Below are 21,382 nucleotides of genomic sequence, written 5' to 3' on the forward strand. Positions count from 1 at the left end.
GGGGAATGTCAGCAGAGAGATGGAAATGATAAAAACGGATCACGTGGAAGTGCTAGAAATGAAAAATATGCTATTATAAGTGAAGAATTTATTTGATGGAATCAGAAGCAGCCTGGACACCAAGGAAGAAAAATATCTATAAGTAGAAATTATAGTAGAAATTATATAAACTGAAATGAAAAAATAAAAATGAGAGAAAATACAATAAAGTATCTGAGATCTATGGGACACATAGATGTAATAATTAGAGTATGACAGGAAAAGGAGAGAGAATGGGGCCGAAGAAACCATTGAAGAGATAATGGCTGAGACTTTTCCAAAATTTTTTAAAGATTTCGATTAGCAAACTCTGAGCATGTGTGTGCATGCGCACACACACACACACACACACACACACACACATACAAACACCACACACCTAGGCACATCAGACTCAAACTGCCGAAAACCAAGATAAAGAGATAAAAAATCTCAACAGCAGTCATTATATATTACATACAAGGAAACAACAATAAGAATGATTGCTGATTTCTTATTAGAAACAAGGTGGGCCAGAGACAATGAAAAGACAGCTTTTAAGCACTTGAAGAAAAAAAAGACAACCTAGAATTCTACATGCAGCAAAATATATCCTGCAATAGCAAACGTAAAATAAAGACATTTTCAGATTGACCAAAGTAAAGCAATTTCATCTCCAGAAGAGCCGCACTACAAGAAATGCTAAAAGAGTTACTCGGGCTAAAGAGAAATGATGCGGAATGGAAATTTAGAGCTGAAGGAAGGAATGAAGAACACAAGAAAAGTATGTGGGTAAATAAAAAAAGACCGATTTCATTATGTTTAAGAGATAGACATACACTTATATCTAAACTGCTTTAAAAGACTATGGGCTACTTAAAGCAAAAACAATAACAATGTTTTGTGGTGTTTATAGCGTATGTAGAAGTAAAACACACGACAGAGCACAAAGGAAGAGGAGATAAATAGAACCATATTGTTGTAAGGTTCTTATACTGCTCACAAAGTAGTATAATACTATTTAAAAATAAACTATGGTAGGGCTTCCCTGGTGGCGCAGTGGTTGAGAGTCCGCCCGCCGATGCAGGGGACACGGGTTCGTGCCCCGGTCCGGGAAGATCCCACGTGCCGCGGAGCCATGGCTGCTGAGCCTGCGTGTCCGGAGCCTGTGCTCCACAATGGGAGAGGCCACAACAGTGAGAGGCCCGTGTACCGCAAAAAAATAAAATAAAATAAACTATGGTAAGTCAAAGATGTATATTGTAATCTTTAAAACACCACTAAAAAAATTCCTCAAATAGGAATAGCTACAGAAGGTAAAATGGAATTCCAAAGAATATTCAATTCATTTAAAACAGGGCAGAAAGGCCTGGACCAGCTTTGGAGCAATGAGTGGGTCAGTGGGTGATGAGTGGGGACTAGGTGCAGTGGCCAGGGGCTGGGGGTAGACAGCCTGCCCCTCACGCCCAAGATCCTCAACTTGTCACGAGGTAGCAGTGTGCTGGGGGACTGGTAGCACCTGGAGTGACTGTAACTGCAGAAGTTGAATATCCAGGACAAGCTGAGGCCCTTCATCAGGAAGAGGAGCCCCCAGAACATCTAGCTTTGAAGGCTTGCGTGTGGGAGAGTTGGAGAGCTGTAAGGAGCAGAGACTGCACTCTTAAAAGGCTAAAAACTCACATGCTCCGAGACCCAGTATGGAGGCAGTTATTTGAAAGACGCCTAGGTCAGACCCACTTGCTGATCTTGGAGAGCTTCCTGGAGAAATAGGAGGCAGCTGGGACTCCCCGTGGGGACACAGATGCTGGAGGCAGACATTTCGGGGAGGTCACTCCACCACAAGGACCTTGGTGCTGGCAAGCACCACTTTGGAGCCCTCCCTCTAGCCTTAGTGCCAGGGGATTCCCTGCCCACCAGACAGTTGGCACCAGTACTGAGACACCCCCAGGCTGCACAGCCAGCCACCCCAAGACCTGGCCCCATCCACCCGCAGCTGGCAGGCTCCAAACCAGGCAGGGCTTGGCAGCCAACTGGGCCAGGGACCAGCCTCACTTACCAGTGTGTCCATAGTAGTTGGCTCCACCACATCAGAAGGGCGCACAGGGGGTGCTCCTAGAGCACATAGCTCAAGGGATCAGAAGGGTGTGTGCTGCTGGACCCCATAGGACATCTCCTGCATAAACCCACTTCTCCAAGATCAGGAAATGTAACCAATCTATGCAATACCTACAAATAAACACAGAGAATCAGGTAAAATGAGGCAACACAGGAATATGTTGCAAACAAACGAACCAGATAAAATCCCAGAAGAACTAAGCAAAGTGAAGATAAGCAATCTACCCAATAAAGAGTTCAGGATAATAATCATAAAGATGTTCAACAAACCTGGGAGAAGAAAAGATGTACACAGTGAGAAGTTTTACAAAGACTTAGAAAATACAAACAAGAAGAACCAAACAGAGCGGAAGAGTACAATGACTGAAAAATTACACTAGAAGGAATCAACAGATTAGATGATACAGGGGAACAAATCAGTGAACTGGAAGACAGAGTAGTCGAAATTACCCAAGCGAAGCAGAAAAAAGAAGAAGAAATTGTTCTAAATGGGAATAGTTTAAGAGACTTCTGTGACACCATCAAGCATACTAACATTCACATTACAGGGGTCCCAGAAGCAAAAGAGAGAGAGAAAGGGGCACAGAATTTATTTGAAAAGATAAAAGCTGAAAACTTTCCTATCCTGGGAATGGAAACAGGCATCCAGGTCCAGGAAGCACAAAGAATTCCAAACAAGATCAATCCCAAAAGGAATGCACCAAGACACACTGTCATTAAAATTGCAAAACTTAAAGATCAAAAGACAATCTTAAAAGCAGTAAGGGAAAAGCAACCAGTTACATACAAGGGAACTCCCATAAGACTATCACTGACTTTCAGTAGAAAGTTTCAGTAGAAACTCTGCAGGTCAGAAGGGAGTGACATGATATAATTAGAGTGATGAAAGGAAAAAACCTACAGCCAAGAATATTTGGCAAGGCTATCATTCAGATGAAGGAGAGATAAGAGTTTTACAGGCAAGCAAAAGCTGAGAGTCCAGCACCACTAAATTGGCTTTACAAGAAATGTTAAAGGGACTTCTCTAAGTGGACAAGAAAAGACTACAACTAGAAATATGAAATATGAAAATTACAAAAGGAAAAATCTCATTGGTAAAGGCAAATATATGGTAAATGTAGTAGATGAGCCACTTTTAAAGTTTAAAGGTTAAAATAAAAATTAAAAGACAAAAGTAGTAAAATCATCTACAGCCACATTAAGTAGTTAAGATATACACAAAACAAAAAGATGTAAAATATGAAGTCAAAAACATTAAACTTGGAGGGGGGGGGCGGAGAGTAAACATGCAGGGTTTTTCTTAATGCATTTGAATTTAAGAGATCAACTTAAAAAATTTTTCTTGTATATAAACCACATGGTAACCACAAACCAACAACATATAGTAGATACACACAAAAAAAGAAAGAGGAATCCAAACATAACACTAAAGACAGTCATCAGATCACAAGCGAAAAGAACATAAGAAGAAAAAAGGAATACAAAACAAACAGAAAACAATTAACAAAATGGTAATAAGTACATACATATCAATAATTACTTTAAATGTAAATGGACCAAATGCTCCAATCAAAACACAGAGTGACTGAATGGATACAAAAACAACACCCATATATATGCTGCCTACAAGAAACTTGCTTGAGATGTACAGAAACACACATACTGAAAGTGGGGGGGATGGAAAAAGGTATCCATGCAAATGGAAACAAAATGAAAGCTGGGGTAGCAATACTTAGACAAAATAGACTTTTAAACAAAGACTATAATAAGTGACAAAGACATTACATAATGATAAAGGGATCAATATATACAATTGTAAATATATATGCACCCAACCTAGGATCACCTAAATACATACAGCAAGTATTAACAAACATAAAGGGAGAAATTGACATAACACAATAAAGCCAGCATCACCTGTATACCAAAACCAGACAAAAGCACAACAAAAGAAGAAAATTTCAGGCCAATATCACCGATGAACACAGGTGCACAAATCCTCAACAAAATATTAGCAAACCAAATTCAATAATACATTAAAAGGGTCATTCACCATGATCAACTGGGATTTAACCCAGGGGTGCAAGTATGGTTCAATATTTGCAAATCAATCAATGTGATATACCACATTAACAAATTGAAAAATAAAAATCATATGATCATCTCAATAGAAAAAGCTTTTGACAAAATTCAATGTCCATTTATTATATTGATAAAACCTCTCAACAAAGTGGGTATAGAGGGAACACACCTCAACACAGTAAAGACCATATATGACAAGCCCACAGCTGATATCATATTCAACTGTCAAAAGCTAAAAGCATTTCCTCTAAGATCAGGAAGAAGACAAGGATGCCCACTCTCACCACTTTTGTTCCAACATGGTATTGGAAGTCCTAGACTTATCAACCAGAAAAGGAGACAAAATTAGAGACATCAAATTAGAAAGGAAGAAGTAAAACCATCACTGTTTGCAGATGACAGGATACTATACATGAAAATCCTAAAGACGCCTCCAAAAATCTATTAAAAATAATAAGTAAACTCAGGAAAGTAGCAGGATACAAAATTAACATACAGAAATCTGTTGCATGTCTATACACTAACAACAAACTATAAGGAAGAGAATTTCTTTTTAAATCTCATTTACATTGCATCAAAAAGGATAGAGTACCTAGGAATAAATCTAACCAAGGTGGTAAAAGACCTATACTTGGAAAACTATAAGACATTCATGAAAGAAACTGTAGATGACACAAATAGATGGAAAGATATACCGTGCTCATAGATTGGAAGAATTAATGTCTGTAAAATGACCATATTCCCTGAGGCAATGTACAGATTCAGTGTAATCCCTATCAAAATACCAATGGCATTTTTCACAGAACTAGAACAAATAATTCTAAAATTTGTATGGAAACACAAAAGACCTCAAATAATCTTGAGAAGGAAGAAAAAAGCTGCAAAGTATCATGCTCCCTGATGTCAAACTATATTAAAAAGCCACAGTAATCAAAACAATATGGTACTGGCACAAAAACAGACACATAAATCAGTGGAACAGAGTAAGAGAGCCAGAATTGAACCCACACTTATATGAGCAATTAATCTATGACAAAGGAGGCATCATACAATGGGGAAATGACAGCCTCTTCAATAAATAGTATTGGGAAAACTGAACAGCCACATGCAAAAAAAAATCTAACTGGACAACTTTCACACACCAGATACAAAAATAAATTTTAAATGGATTAAGGACATAAATGTAAGACCTGAAACCATAAAACTTCTAGAGAAAACATAGGCAGTATGTTCTTGACATCAGTCTTAGAAACATTTTTTTTTTGTTATGTCTCCTCAGGCAAGAGAAACAAACCCCAAAATAAACATTAAACTAAATGGGATTACATCAAACTAAAACTCTCCTGTACAGCAAAGAAAACCATTAACAAAATGAAAAGACAACCTACTGAATAGGAGAAAATATTTGCAAATGATATATCCAATAAGGGGTTAATATCCAAAATATGTAAAGAACTTATACAACTCAACAACTTAAAAAAAAAAACCTGATTTTAAAATGGGCAGAGGAGTTGAAGAGACATTTTCCCAAAGAAGACATACAGATGGTCAACAGGCACATGAAAAGGTGTTCAAAAAAAAAAAAAAAAAAAAAAAAGTGTTCAACATCACTAATTATGAGGGACATGCAAATTAAAACCACAATGAGATATAACCTCCACATGTTAGAATGGCTATTATCAAAAAGGCAAGAAATAACAAATGGCCACAAGGATGTGGAGAAAAGGGAACCCAACTACACTGTTGGTGGGAATGTAAATTGGTACAGCCACTATGGAGAACAGTATGGAGGTTCCTCAAAAAATTAAAAATGGAACTAACTACTGTATGATCCAGCTATCCCATTTATGGGTATTTATCCAAAAAATATGAAAACACTAATTAGAAAAGATATATGCACCCCTATGTTCAGCACAGCATTATTAACAAGAGCCAAAATATGGAAAAAACCTAAGGGCCCATCAGTGGATGAATAGATAAAAAAAGATGTGGTATATATGTACAATGGAATGCTACTCAGCCATAAAAAAAGATGAAATCTTACCATTTGGACAACAAAAATGAACCTCAAGGTATTATGCTAAGAGAAATAAGTCAGACAGAGAAAGACAAATACTGCATGATTTCTTTTATATGTAGAATCTGAAAAACAAACAAAGAAAAAAAACCAAAATAAATTAACAAACTAAACCAAGCAAAAGCGAATACATAGATACAGACAACAGAGTAGTGGTCACCAGAGAGGACGGGGCAAAATGGGCAAAGGGGATCAAATGTATGGTGATGGATGAAAACTAAATTTTTGGTGGTGAGCACGCTGTAGGGTTTACAGAAGTAGAAATATAATGTTGCACACATGAAACATATAATGTTATAAGCCAATGTTACCTAAATAAACAATAATTTTTTTAAAAAGAAGTAAAATGACAAGATCGGGGCTTTAAAATCTTGGGTCAAAGTACCAAGAGAGAACCATAGAACTTCTAGGAATCCCTTGAAAAAGTCTCTTATCTTTTGTAGTTTCAGGGGTTGATATGTCCAAAAAAACAAACAAACAAAAAACCCAAAACATGTAAATTATTATACTGAAGATTGCAGAATTACAATATAAACAGCAGTCACTTCCTTGTCAAGTCTCTTATGTAAAACTTTGGATGTTAATTGAAAAAGAATGAGATCCTGAATACTGAAATGATGATATTTACGTGAGCATTCCAATGAACTGAGAAGCCTGAACATCTGCATTCTTCTGTTCCAGTGAAATTAGCACTTCCTTCCTCCCAGGCCTGAAGACCCCACAATTCTTTCCCTTAAAGCAGATTCTGATTCTCCTCAAATGCATCTCCACCATCTCTCATTGCTTCTAGATATAAAACTAGAGTTATATTCTATTGTAATCTAGGGCAGGGATTGGCATTTTTTCTTTAAAGAGCTGCACAGAAAATATTTTAGGCTTGCAGGCCATAGAATCTCCGTTACAACTATTCAACACTGTTGTTGCAAAAGCAGATATAAACAATATGTTAAAAAATGGGCATCATAGTATTCTGATAAAACTTTATTGACAAAAACAGGTTGTCATCTCACAAGCCAGAGTTGGCTAATCCTTGCTCTATGGGGATGTGTACAAGGACTGACCCAGGAAGGTCATCAAAAGGATTGCAATATTTTGCCAATTTATATGAACAAAAAGCTGAGACTGAATTTTAAGAGCACTAGACCAGGTAGGAATTTACTGATAAGGGTAAATGTAGCAGAGCTTCTGTTTTCAATGTTTAGCTTGAGCAGCTAGGAGTGGCACCTACTCCTGATGAATTGTCAGCTCTCCTTTAACTCATCCCTATCACCAGTTAGTTAAGGAAGGAAAAACGCGGAACTAGTTTGCAGATGATGATACACAATAAATTGCTATCAGCCAGAAGTGGATAGCTGTAGCGTTAATAGCTGCACTCAGGGTAGCCCTGAATGACAATGAGGGAAAGGGACACTCCCACTGGGAGCATTCATCTCATATAAGCAGTGCATCTAGTTGTTCAGTTTGCCCAGAAAGAGAGATCGCCAGATCTATACAGACCTATTTAGATTCGTGGGCAGGGGCTAACACTTTGGCCACATTGTCAGGCACTTAGAGGGAACAAGATTGGAAAACTGGTGACAAGGAGGTCTAGGGATCAACTTCGCACAATGGACACAGTGTACGAGGACATTTGAGTCTCAAGTGAATTCATAGATCATTCATTGCTGAGGCAGCTTTCAATAATTAGGTGATCAAGATGTCCTGTTCTGTAGGTCATTAGCAGCCTCTTCCCATGGCCATTCAAGTATTTGCTCCGCAAGTTCAAGTAAGGTGGGCGGATGGCACACACCGAGGTTTTGCTGGGATCACCAACATGCGTGTTCCTCACTAAGGTTCATCTATCTAAGCCAGTGTGAAGACCCAACTGTTAACATAAATAAATGCTGAGCTCCTGACATGGCACAATTCCTTTGAGGGTACAGTTATCCACAGGGTAACAGGTTGATTTCCTTAGAAATCATCATGGGAAGGGCAGTAATTTGTTTTCACTGGAATAGATACTTATACTGGATAGTTGTATGCTTTCCCTGGCCACAGCTCTTCTGCTAGCAACGCCACGCACAAACTTCCAAATGACGATTTACCACCGTGGTATCTCACGCAACACAGCTTCTGACAATGGATTCCATTTTACAGTAAAAGAAGTGATCGTACCCACAGGATTCGCTTATTTTACCATGTATCCCATCAACACAAAGCAGCCGGCAGTACAGAACAGTAGAATGGCCTGTGGAAGATTCAATTATAGCTGAATAAATTCAACTCAGTTCAGGTTCAGTGACAACAAGATGAGGGGTTGACATGCCCTCATACAAAATATGGTATATGCTCTAAACCAGCAACAATCTATAATACTGTTTCTCCCATAGCCAGAGTATAATTTTTTCTCTCTCTCTCCCTTTTACTACTCTTCTATATAAGTCACAATGGTGAATATTAACATTTTAATTTGCAGTTACATATCAAAGGATGATGGTGATTGTATTAGAAAAGAATGATTATTACCCGGATATAGCTAGTGACTCATGGAACGCTGAGACTTCACTTTTGGGGGAAGAGAGTGGATGTTTTTGTTTGAAGAAGTGATAACTGCATCATATTAGGCAGAAATGGGATGCTTTGTTATTACTTTTGTATGGAAGATAAATATGGACAGGAGGGGGTGTAAGAATGTCGCGTAACCCAATGGTTGGACGGTACCATACTGTCTGCTGTTAACTCAGCACTGTCCTCACCCCTTTCTATCCTTTCCTCTTTAAGGGGCTGGAAGGATAATGACATTGCCAAGAATTCCTTGCCAATAAGGTTCCAATTTATAGGCCATTAGGAAGATGGAAGAGAAGTATAAACTAGCATTTCTCCTCTCAAGAAGGTAGATGCACCGGCAAGAGGCAGATGCGAAGTTTGCAAAAGCTTTTGGATGAACTTCTGCAAATCACCCAGTTCAGTGTTATGGGCAGCTGAGATCACTGGCAACTGTTATCCTGATTCTCTACTTTCTGAGTGTCTGAAAGGCAGCACCCGCTCTCCCTTGACTCTCACTGCCCCTCCCGCTTCGATGATTTTATAAGCATCGATTCACTGTACTAAAGCCCTTACTATTAAAATATCTAGAATGGTTTGTGTTTTCCTGAATGAACTGGGACATCTATATGCAATAAAACATCCATGATATATATACATACATAATGATCATAATATCCGACTAAAATAATTTATAGTTCAATTTTTCTAATACAAGCTTGTTTTCTAGTTCTTGTACCTGAAATATGAGTCTGAAGAGCCGATATGAATGACCTCATTCAAGGTTTCTCAGTATCAGCACTACTGGCACCGTGGGCTGGATAATTCTTTGTCATGAGGGCCAGTCTTGTGTACTGTAGGTTTAGCAGCACCCCTGGCCTCTACCCATCAGATGCCATTAGCACTACCTCCCTCCGCTCCCAAATTGTGACCAAGTAAAATGTCTTCATATATTTGCAAATGTCCTCTGGAGGGGCAAAATCACCCCCAGTTAAGAACTATTGGTATACAGGAACTATCTGCACTGTTTTCACAAATTTTTTGTAAGTCTAAAACCATTCCAAAATAAAAAGTTAACAAAACAATCTTCCAGGCACACATTGATTAGCTAGTGAAGTCTTCAAGATATTTAAGGAAAGAAACAACACCAATCTCACACAAACTCTTCAAAGACTAGTAAAATAAATAATATTTTTCAATTTATTTTGAGGCCAGCATAAGCTTCATACTCAAATCTGTCAGAAATATTCTAAGAAAGGAAAATTACAAGCTAATTTCACCCAAACACATAGACAAAAAAACCTTAAACAAATATTAGCAAAGATTATTTTGGCCAGATATAAAAGACTACATCAAGGCTCAGTTACGTTTACTTCAAGAATGCAAAGTTGGTTTAATACTTTAATGCAGTCAATGGAAATTCACTACATCAACAGAACAAAGGTGAAAAATCATGTGGTTGTCTCAGTAGATGCAAAAAGAGCATCTGATAAAATTTTCAAAATTATTTCATAATAAAATATCTTAGCAAATCAGGAATAGAAAGAAACTTCCCTAATCTGATCATAGGTGTCAATAAAAAATTATAGCAAACATGGCATTTGAAGCAAAAGACTGGAAGCTTAATTCTTGAGAACAGGAACAAGACAGAGATATTCACTATCAACAATTCTATTTAATATTGTACCAGAGGCCCCCAGCCAATGTAATAAGGAAAGACAAAAAAAAAGTGGATTGGAAATATGAATATCATTTTTCATATATGACAAGATCACATATGGAAAGCCAACAGGTCTCTAGAAAACTATTAGAACTAATGAACAGATTTAGCAAGATTGCTGGATATGAGATCAGTATACAATAATAAATTGTATAAAATAAAAAAATTTAAATACAGTAATACAATTTGCCCTTGGTATTTATCCAAAGGAGTTGAAAACTTATATCCATACAAAAATCTGCACACAGATGTTCACAGCAGTTTTATTCATAACTGACAAAATGTGGAAGCAATCAAGATATCTCTCTTCAGTAGGTTAATGGATAAACTGTGGTACATACAGACAATGGAATATTATTTAGCACTAAAAAGAAATGAGCTATCAAGCCATGAAAAGACATGGGGGAACTTTAAATGCATACTATTAAGTGAAAGAAGTCAATCTGAGAACAGATCTAACTGTATGATAATATGATATTCTGGAAAAGGAAATACTATGAAGACAGTAAAAAAAAAAATCAGTGGTTGCCAGGGGTCGTGGGGGGCAGGAGGGGAATACAGTGGAGAGGGATGAATAAGTGAGCACAGAGGATTTGCGGGAGGTGAGGGGAGGGGGGACAGTGAAAATACTCTTTATGATAGTAAGATGATGGATACATGTCATTATACATTTGTCCAAACCCATAGAATGTACAACACCAAGAGTGAACCCTACTGTAAACTATGGGCTTTGGGTGATTACGATATGTAGGTCCATCAGTTGTAACAAATATACCACTCTCGTGGAGGATGTCGATAATGCAGGAGGCTACACATACTTAGGGGCAGGGTGCGTAAGAAAATCTCTGTATCTTTCTCTTAATTTTGCTGGGAATCTAAAAAAGTTTTTTAAAAAAGCAAAAAAATTTAAATAGCTTCAAAGGCATCAATCATCTAGGAAGGAATCTAATGAAAGCTGCAAGATTTCTAAAAAAAATATTTAACATTACTGAAAGAGATTAAAGGACACCTTTAAAAAAATGGAAGGTTCATGTTCATGAGTCGAAAGACTCAATGTTGTGAGAGAATCAAGGCACCCCGTAACAATCTATAGACCCACGGCAATCACAATCAAAATGCCAGAGGATTTTTTTTGTTAAAATTGACAATCCGGGGCTTCCTTGGTGGCGCAGTGGTTGAGAGTCCGCCTGCCGATGCGGGGGACACGGGTTCGTGCCCCGGTCCGGGAGGATCCCACATGCCGCAGAGCTGCTGGGCCCGTGGGCCATGGCCGCTGAGCCTGCGCATCCGGAGCCTGTGCTCTGCAATGGGAGAGGCCACAACGGTGAGAGGCCTGCGTACCGCAAAAAAGAAAAATAATAATAATAAAATTGACAATCTGGGGAATTCCCTGGTGGACCAGTGATTAGGACTCAGCGTTTTCACTGCCATGGCCTGGGTTTGATCCCTGGTCAGGGAACTAAGATCCCTCAGGCCACGTGGTGCAGCCAAAAAAATAAATAATAATAATAATATTGACAATCTGATAAGAAAATTTACATGAAAATGCAAAAAGGCCAGAACAGCCAAGATGACCCTTAAAGAGAACAAAGTTAGAGGGTTTATATTACTGGATATCAAGTCTTATCATAAACCTTCAGGAATGAAGACGATGTGCTTTAGTGCAAGAATAGTTAGAAAAAGCAATCAAACAGATTCTAGAAACAGACCTTATATATATGGATACGTGGAGTGTTGACAAAGATGGCACTACAGAGTGATGAGGAATAGACTTTTTTTTTTTTTCCAGTAAATGGTGTTGGGTTAATTGGATAGTCATGGGTTGGGGTGGGTGGGGGATGAGTCTTGATTCTTATATCATACCGTACATAAAAATTAATTTCAGGTAGATTGTAGATCTAAATGCAAAAACTAAGGCAATGTTTTCAGAAGATAATTTAGAATGTCTTCGTGACTTTGGGGTAAGCAAAGATTTCTTAAATAGAATCCAAAGAACACCAAATATAAAAGAAAGATTGATAATTTGACATTAGAACTGTGAATCATCCTCAAAAAACTAAAAATAGAGTTGCCATATGATCCAGCAATCCCACTCCTGGACTTACATCAGGACAAAACTCTAATTTGAAAAGATACATGCACCCCTATGTTCATAGCAACACTACTTACAATAGCCAAGACATGGAAACAACCTAAATGTCCATCGACAGATGAGTGGATAAAGAAGATGTTGTATATATATATACAGTGGAATATTCAGCTATAAAAAAGAATGAAATAACGCCATTTGCAGCTACATGGATGGACCTAGAGATTATCATACTAAGCAAAGTAAGTCAGAAAGAGAAAGACAAATACCATATGATATCACTTATATGTGGAATCTAAAATATGACACAAATGAACTTATGTATGAGACAGAAACAGACTCACAGACATAGAGAACAGACTTGTTGTTGCCAAGTAGCAGTGGGAGGGTTGGATTGGGAGTTTGGGACTAGCAGATGCAAACTATTATATATAGAATGGATAAACAACAAGGTCCTATTGTATAGCACAGGGAACTATACTCAATATCCTGTAATAAACTATAGTGGAAAAGAATATGAAAAAGAATATATATATATATATATATGTGTGTATAACTGAATCACTTTGCTGTATACCAGAAACTAACACAACTAACAATTGTAAATTGTTAGTAAACTAACAATTGTAAATCTAATGTAAACTAACAATTGTAAATCAAATGTAAATCAAACGTAAATCAAATTGTAAATCAAATGTAAACTAACAATTGTAAATCAACTATACTTCAATTTTAAAAAAAGGAAAAATAACAGCAACATATCATTTGAAATAGCATAAAAATCAAATACCTAGGAATAAATTGAACAAAAGATGTATATAAAAAGATGTCATTAAGACAAACAAAATTCAAGCTACCAAAAAAAAAAATTCAAGCTACAGTTTGGGAGAAGATACCTACAATACATACAACCGAAAAATATATATCCAGAATATAGAAAGATTGGCTACAAAGTAATTTTTTTAATGTAGACAATTCAGTAGGTAAATATAGGGGTGAAAAGTCAGAAGAGGCACATCAAAAAAGTAGATATTCAAATGGCCAATAAACATGAAAACATTAGTCAATGAGGCAGTTTAAATTAAAACCAGTATCTGTGTAAAATACCATTACATACCCAAAGAATAGTTATAACTTAACAAACTGATAGTATCCCATATTGGGTACCACAAAAGAATCTGGAGCAACTGAAACTTTTATATACTACTGTTTTGGGCACGAGAATAGACAAATGTATACCTCTGAAGGAAATATAAATTGCTACAAACATTGAAAACTTGTTTGACAGTAATGTACTCAAGCCAAACATATGTAAAATCTAAGATCCAGCTATTTACTCCTACAGATATACAAAACAGAAATGCATACCTACATGTATCAAAGATGTATGTAAGAAAGTCCTTGACAACATTGTTTGTAAGAGTGCAAACTGAAAACAACCTAAATGTTTATCAACGGTGTAATGGATAAATAAATATGATATAGTCATACAATGGACTACTATGCAGAAAAGAAAATAAAGGATTGCTACACTGACAATTTGCATTAACCCACAAACATACTATCAAATAAACGACACAAAAGACAGAATAGGAACAGAATCATTCTAATCATGTAAACTTCAAAAACAGGCAAAACGAATCTATAATATTAGAAATCAGGATGGTGACTACCTTTGGTTAGGAAGGAATGTAACTCGGAGGGGGCATGAGGAGGGTTCTGGGGTGCTGGTAATGTCCTCTTTTTTATCTGGGTGATGGTAACATGTGTGTTAATTTTGTGATCGTTCCTCAAGATGTATATTTGTAGTTTGTATGTTTTCATCTGTATGTATGCTACATGTCAATAATAGTTTATTTTAAACAATGACAAGTGCTATAACTGAGGCATATAAGATATGCATGGTGTGTATTGAGGAAGACAGAAGGGAGTGACCTAAAATGCATGTGTTATGAATTGAATTGAGTTCCAAAAAAAGATAGGTGGAGTCCTAACTCCTAGTATTTCAGAATGTGACCTTATTTGGAAATAGGGTTGTTGTAGATAAATGTTAACTATTGATAAAATGAGGTCATGCTGGAGTAGGGTGGGTGCTTAATTCCATATGACTGATGTCCTTAATAAGAAAAGGGGAACTGGGGCAGACACAAGAGAGAGCACCATGTAATACCAGAGGCAGACGGTGGAGTGAGGCAACTGCAAGGCAAGCAACACCCAGGATTGATGGCCACCACCCGAAGCTAGGAAGAGGCATGAAGGCTCTTCCCTAAAGGTTTCAGAGGGAGCCTTGACTGTGGACTTCTAGCCTCCAGAACTGTCAGACAATAAATTTCTATTGTTTTAAGCCACCCAATGCGTGGTACTTTGTTAGGGCAGCCGTTGAAAATGAGTACAGTATGCATTAGTGTTCTATTTTTACATAGGAGGCAACTGAAGTTCTATGCCACTGAACTAGGGACCAGACTAAAAATTAGCTCTGGCATTTAAAGTCCATCGGTGACAAGCAAAGCGGTGAGTAAATAAAAGATGTTTAGGGGAAAAAAAACCAAGCTCTCTGACATTTGGACCAGCCATTCCATGTTCTTTCCTTTACCCAACATTTTCTAAAGCAAAGATTTTGGAAATAGTCTTCTCAGTAGAGAAAAATGCCGGTAAATATAATGCCAGCCTCTTTCATCAGAAAGATGACTTTCATTCTGTTTCTGATTATTTGGTGACCTAGGTATCTGGGTAAACTTTTTCATGAAAATATCTCTCCCCACCTCCCACCCCTCACCTCCAGCCCCAGGGGACTCCAAAGGAAAGAATCACACTCACAGGTGAGTACAGCAAACGGAGGGAATCACTGGTGAGAATTTAGAACTGAAAGCCAGCTCTCAGGCCAAATCCTTGTCATCTTGGTGGTATTAAACACTTCAAAATGAGAGTTGAAATTAGAGTGATCTTGGATTAGCAGAATCCCCAGAAGCCTGACAGAAGCAAATTAAATTCCCCCATGGAGAAATTCATCTCAGACCTCAAAGAATTCCAACAGATAGAACTCACGCAGCCCTTCCTCCTTCTGTCTCGTTTATAAAACGATGCTCAGCTTTAGCCACACTATAGTCCCATTTTCTCATCCCAGAACATGCTACATGCTTTGATTTGTCACCCATTGCAGAGGCAGCTCCTCTGACCTTCTAGTCACATCTATCACCTGACATGGGTGACTCCCATTTCTCCTTAAAGTCTTAACTTGAGCTGTGAAGCTGCTTTGAGTTCCTTAGACTAAGTCAATATTCTCTCTGTGCTCCAATTCTATTTAGTCAAATTTTGTATTTACAATTCCGAGTTCCTCAGGCCCCACCAGTCCACGGTTAGGAACGCCAACACCTCAACATGAATAGTTCAAATGTCACAGATTATTTGCTCCTTTACCGTAGGTCTCACCCAAAGTCTCCCTTAGTTATTTCTGGGAACTTATGGGTGTGATGTTATGTTCTGCTTTGGCCTGGCCTAGCAGGCGTTTGTTTCCCTAACATTTGCTTTTCCATGTCCATGTGAATCGCCTTCCTCTCCTCTGCAGTCCTAAAACCACTACCTCTAACATCTTCTGTCTTTGGCTGAGGAGGTATTTAAGGTGAGGACTTTGGCCATTTTGGTGAGTTATTCAGATTTCCTGGGTCTCTCCCATGTGTACATGTTATTAAACTTTTGTTTTATTTTTCCCTGTTAATCTGTTTCACGTCACTTTAATTCTTAGACCAGCCAAAGGAACCTAGAAGGATAGAGGAAGATCTCTTCCTTCGCAACAGCCTCATTTTATCACCTGGTTCTGAAGCAGCATTGCTTCCATTCCCTGTAATTCACAGGGGTCTTTATGGATACTGCTCCTTCAACTACTACCTTGTTAAAAAACAAAATTCAACCTGGTAAATTTGAAGATCCAATTGGCTTATTAAACGATTCACGAATTTGGGCAGCATCTCATCTGGCCAGCTGAGAGATACTCACAGGAGTTGTGCAAAATGGAAGGTTTTTCCTTTGCTTATTTCTGAAAAAGAATTGTGTTTAGTGATTATTTTATTTTTTTAATAAGTTTTTAAAAATATAAATTTATTTATTTGTTTTTATTTTTGGCTGTGTTGGGTCTTGGTTGCTGCCTGGGGGCTTTCTCTAGTTGTGACGAGGGGGGCTACTCTTTGTTGTGGTGCACGGGCTTCTTGCAGTGGCTTCTCTTGTTGCGGAGCACGGGCTCTAGGTGCACAGGCTCAGTAGTTATGGCTCACGGGCTCTAGGTGCACAGGCTCAGTAGTTGTGGTGCAGGAGCTTAGTTGCCCTGCGGCATGTGGGATCTTCCCAGGCCAGGGATCAAACCCATGTCCCCTGCATTGGCAGGTGGATTCTTAACCACTGCACCACCTGGGAAGCCCCTATTTAGTGATTATTTTAGATGGTGATATTATAGCACTCATCCATGTGTAAATTATTTCACATAGGTAAGAGTTCTGACCTGTACCTATTATGGTTCTTATTGAAAACAAAACAGGATGTGCATTTCTGTCATGTTATGAATATATTTCTACTTTATTTTGAAACATTTGCCAAACTAATTACTATAACACTGTATAACATTAAAAATGTTCAAGGACTGCTTAGCGTTAGAAGCAGACTATATCTCAAAATTCTAAAACAGCAGTAAGTGTTGTTGCTTGTATAAAGATAAATGATAATTTTATTTATTTTACTTTTTTTTTTGCGGTATGCGGGCCTCTCACTGTTGTGGCCTCTCCCATTGTGGAGCACAGGCTCCGGATGCGCAGGTTCAGCGGTCATGGCTCACGGACCCAGCCACTCTGCGGCATGTGGGATCTTCCCAGACGGGGGCACGAACCCGTGTCCCCTGCATCGGCAGGCGGACTCTCACCCACTGCGCCACCAGGGAAGCCCAAATGATAATTTTTAGACTAATTTCCATAGTGCCCTGTTGGCATTGGCACTACTATTGTACCCTGCTGTATAATAAACAATCTTAGACATTTATCAACGGTTGATACAAATGTTAGTCCTGTCAAATACAAATTGGCAGGTGCCATCTACCTCTACAAGGATTAAATCAGGTGCTGCTGCAGCGGCTGACTTTCAATACCCCCCCCCCGAAAGGAGTTCAGGGTGGAGAGCAGAAATGAGGCATTCTGTGCTCTGGGAAAAACTGGCAGAACAGATCTTCAGATAGATATTTTCAAGGAGATGATTTCATGAGCCCAATACTTGTATCTCCTCATGTCTAGAAAAGCACTAAAATCCTTCATGGTCACATCTGCTCCTCATGACTAGCAGTACCACCACAAGACTAGCAGAAACTTTTTGCAAAAAAATATGTGCTTGTTTGCATGTACTCCCGATTGACCAAAATCACGTGTGTACTGACCTTCCCCCCTACCTCTCCAGAGCAGTTTCTCAGAGCTATCTGAGATGCTATCTCCCGGGCTATAGTCCTCATTTTGCCCCAAGTAAAACTTAACTCACAACTCTCACGTTGTGCATTTTTTTTAAGCCGGCAGTCCCTAACCACTTTTTATGTTTTAAATTTTTGAAATTCATGTGTAACTGCCATAACATAAACACTAGACTGTAAAAAAACAACAAGAACAAAAAAACCAAAATGGAAGGTTTTTATAGGCAGAAAGAGGGTGGGACAAGGAAGTTAAAAGAGTGGGTTTTTTCAGGCAAGATGACCTTCCCTTAGGGGAAGGAAGGTGTGTGGTGGGGGGGGGGCAGGTGGTCTTAGGCAGATTAGCTCACCAGTGCTGACCAAGAAATTCCAGACTGATTGGTTTAAAATTCCACTCCTGGGAAGGGCTGCAACAGGAATTCCTTCTTGGTTTGCAGTTTTAGGGCAAGTGACTCAACCTCGAGCCTTCTGGTTCTTTTGTAAAGAAACAAGAGCAAAGAGCATCTCTCACCACCCACATGGCAAGAAACCAATCTCTCTGACGATAGCCAATGAGAACCTAGCAGCTGCAAATGGTGGTGTGGGTGAGCTTAGAAGCAGAACTTTTGAGGTTGCTGACAGTCAACTGAGTGAGTTTGGAAGGGATCCTCCCCAAATACAGCCTTGAGATGACTGCAGCCCTGGCTGATACCTTGACTGTAACCTCTGAGAGATCCAGAGCCAGAGGCTCCAGCTAGGCTGCAACCAGATTCTCAACCCACAGAAATTGGGAAGCAAATGGTTATTCTTCCATGCCCTTATGTTTTGGGGTAATTTATTACAAAGTAATAGGTAACCATTACAGAAATGGAAACTCTTGACTTTAGCTGAACAAATATACTACCAGAATAAAGACTACATTTCTCAGCCTCCCTAATAGTTAGATGTGGTCATGTGACTGAGCTGTAGCCAACAGAATGTGAGAGCTAACGCGTGAAGTTTTTAGACTGGGTCTTTGAAAAGCTATGCATGCTTCATACCTTCTTTCCTATTTCTCTATTTAATATGCGGAAAGTTATGAAAATGACAGAGCTACAAGATGGAAAAGCCTAGATTCCTGAAGCACCATGTGGAGCAGGGCTACCCACTGACCAGGATCATCCATTTGACCTGTTACGTGAGTGAAAAATAAATTTCCATTGTGTCTCAGTCATTACAATTTGAGGATTTATTTGCTACCATAGATAACTATGCTAATTTACACCTTTATGTGAAAGGAAAATAAACTTTTCTCTGGAGTAAATCGCTAATATTTTGGGTGTCTGTCACATGAAGCCTAGCCTACATCCTTATCAATACGTATACCTTAAGAATTTTATTTTTAACCTAAATATTTATTCCCCAGTCATTAAAGCCTTTCTTTTGAGTATGGTTCTTCTGACTGGAGTTCTAAGTAGTCTTTCTTGTATAGACTGTACCTCTAGTGCTTTGCATTGGATTTCCAGTTTCATTTTGTTCAAAGTGGAGACAAATAAAGACTCTTGCAAAGCAGATTGAATGCAGACTACTACTAGATTTGAAGGCTGTTAAACAATTCTCTAGTCTGCTCATCAGTGAATTAGGTACAGTTGCAGAATAAAAAATTAATATACAGAAATCTGTTGCATCTCTATACACTAACAACAAACTATCAGAAAAAGAAATTAAGGAAACAATCCCATTTACAAGCACATTAAAAAGAATAAAACAGGGGCTTCCCTGGTGGCGCAGTGGTTGAGAGTCCGCCTGCCGATGCAGGGGACACGGGTTCGTGCCCTGGTCCGGGAAGATCCCACATGCCGCGGAGCAGCTGGGCCCGTGAGCCATGGCTGCTGAGCCTGTGCGTACAGAGCCTGTGCTCCACAACGGGAGATGCCACAGCAGTGAGAGGCCCGCGTACCGCAAAAAAGAAAGAATAAAACATCTAGGAATAAATCTAACTAATGAGGTAAAAGACCTGTACTTGGCAAACTATACAATGCTGATGAAAGAAATTGAAGATGACACAAACAGATGGAAAGATATACTGTGTTCATGGATTAGAAGAATATTGTAGTATTAATAATAATACTCAAGGTAATCTACAAATTCAATGCAATCCCTATCAAAATACTAATGGCATTTTTCAAAGAACTAGAACAAATAATTTTAAAATTCGTGTGGAAACACAAAAGACCCCAAATAGCCAAAACAATCTTGAGAAAAAAGAACAGAGCTGGAGGTATCATGCTCCTTGACTTCAGGCTATACCACAAAGCTACAGTAATCAAAACCATATAATACTGGCACAAAAACAAACACATAGATCAGTGGAACAGAACAGAGAGCCCAGAAATAAACCCACACACCAGTGGTCAATTAATACATGACAAAGGAGGAAAGAACATACAATGGAGGAAAGACGGCCTCTTCAATAAATGGTGCTGGGAAAACTGGACAGCTACATGTAAAAGAATGAAATTAGAGCATTCTCTAACACTATATACAAAAATTAACTCAAAATGGATTAAATCCCTAAATGTAAGACCAGAAACCATAAAACTCCTAGAAGAAAACATTGTTAGAACACTCTTTGACATAAATCGTAGCAATATTTTTTTGGATCTGTCTCCTAAGGCAAAGGAGACAAAAGCAGAAATAAACAAACGGGACCTAATTAAACTTAAAAGATTTTGCACAGCAAAGAAAACCATCAACAAAATGAAAAGAAAACCTCCTGAATGGGAGAAAATATTTGCAAATGATACAGCCAGTAAGGGGTTAATATACAAAATACATATACAGCTCAAACAACTCAATATCAAAAAACAAACAACCTGGTTAAAAAAAGAACAGAAGACCCTGAATAGACATTTTTCCCAAAAAGGCATACAGATGGCCAACAGGCACATGAAAAGATGCTTAACATTGCTAATCATCAGAGACATGCAAATCAAAACCACAGTGAGATAGCACCTCACACCTGTCAGAATGGCTATCATCAAAAAGACCACAAATAACAAATGTTGGCAAGGATGTAGAGAAAGGGAACACTTGTGCACTGGTGGCGGGAATGTAAATTGGTGCAGCCACTTGGAAACCAGTATGGAGGTTCCTCAAAAAACTAAAAATAGAACCACCATACCATCCAGCAATTCTACTCCTGGGTATAAATCTGAAGAAAACAAAAATACTAATTAGAAAAAATATATGTATCCCAATGTTCACAGAAGCATTATTTACAAGAGCCAAGATATGGAAGCAATCTAAGTGTCCATCAACAGATGAATGGATAAAGAAGATATGAAACACATACACACACACACA

General features: G+C 38.4%; 1 long non-coding RNA gene across 5 annotated transcripts in view; it reads right to left on the reverse strand.

Moving 5' to 3' along the window:
• Nucleotides 1–21,382, reverse strand: part of LOC117196951 (uncharacterized) — a 91,995-nt gene that overhangs the window by 66,993 nt on the left and 3,620 nt on the right. For all 5 annotated transcript variants that reach the window (XR_004477397.2, XR_007478723.1, XR_007478722.1 and 2 more), the window contains one exon: nucleotides 2,075–2,244. This is a non-coding gene — a long non-coding RNA (uncharacterized LOC117196951). The remainder of the gene's footprint in view (nucleotides 1–2,074; nucleotides 2,245–21,382) is intronic.

Source organism: Orcinus orca, chromosome 8 (assembly GCF_937001465.1).
Source record: "Orcinus orca chromosome 8, mOrcOrc1.1, whole genome shotgun sequence".
NCBI lineage: Eukaryota > Metazoa > Chordata > Mammalia > Artiodactyla > Delphinidae > Orcinus > Orcinus orca.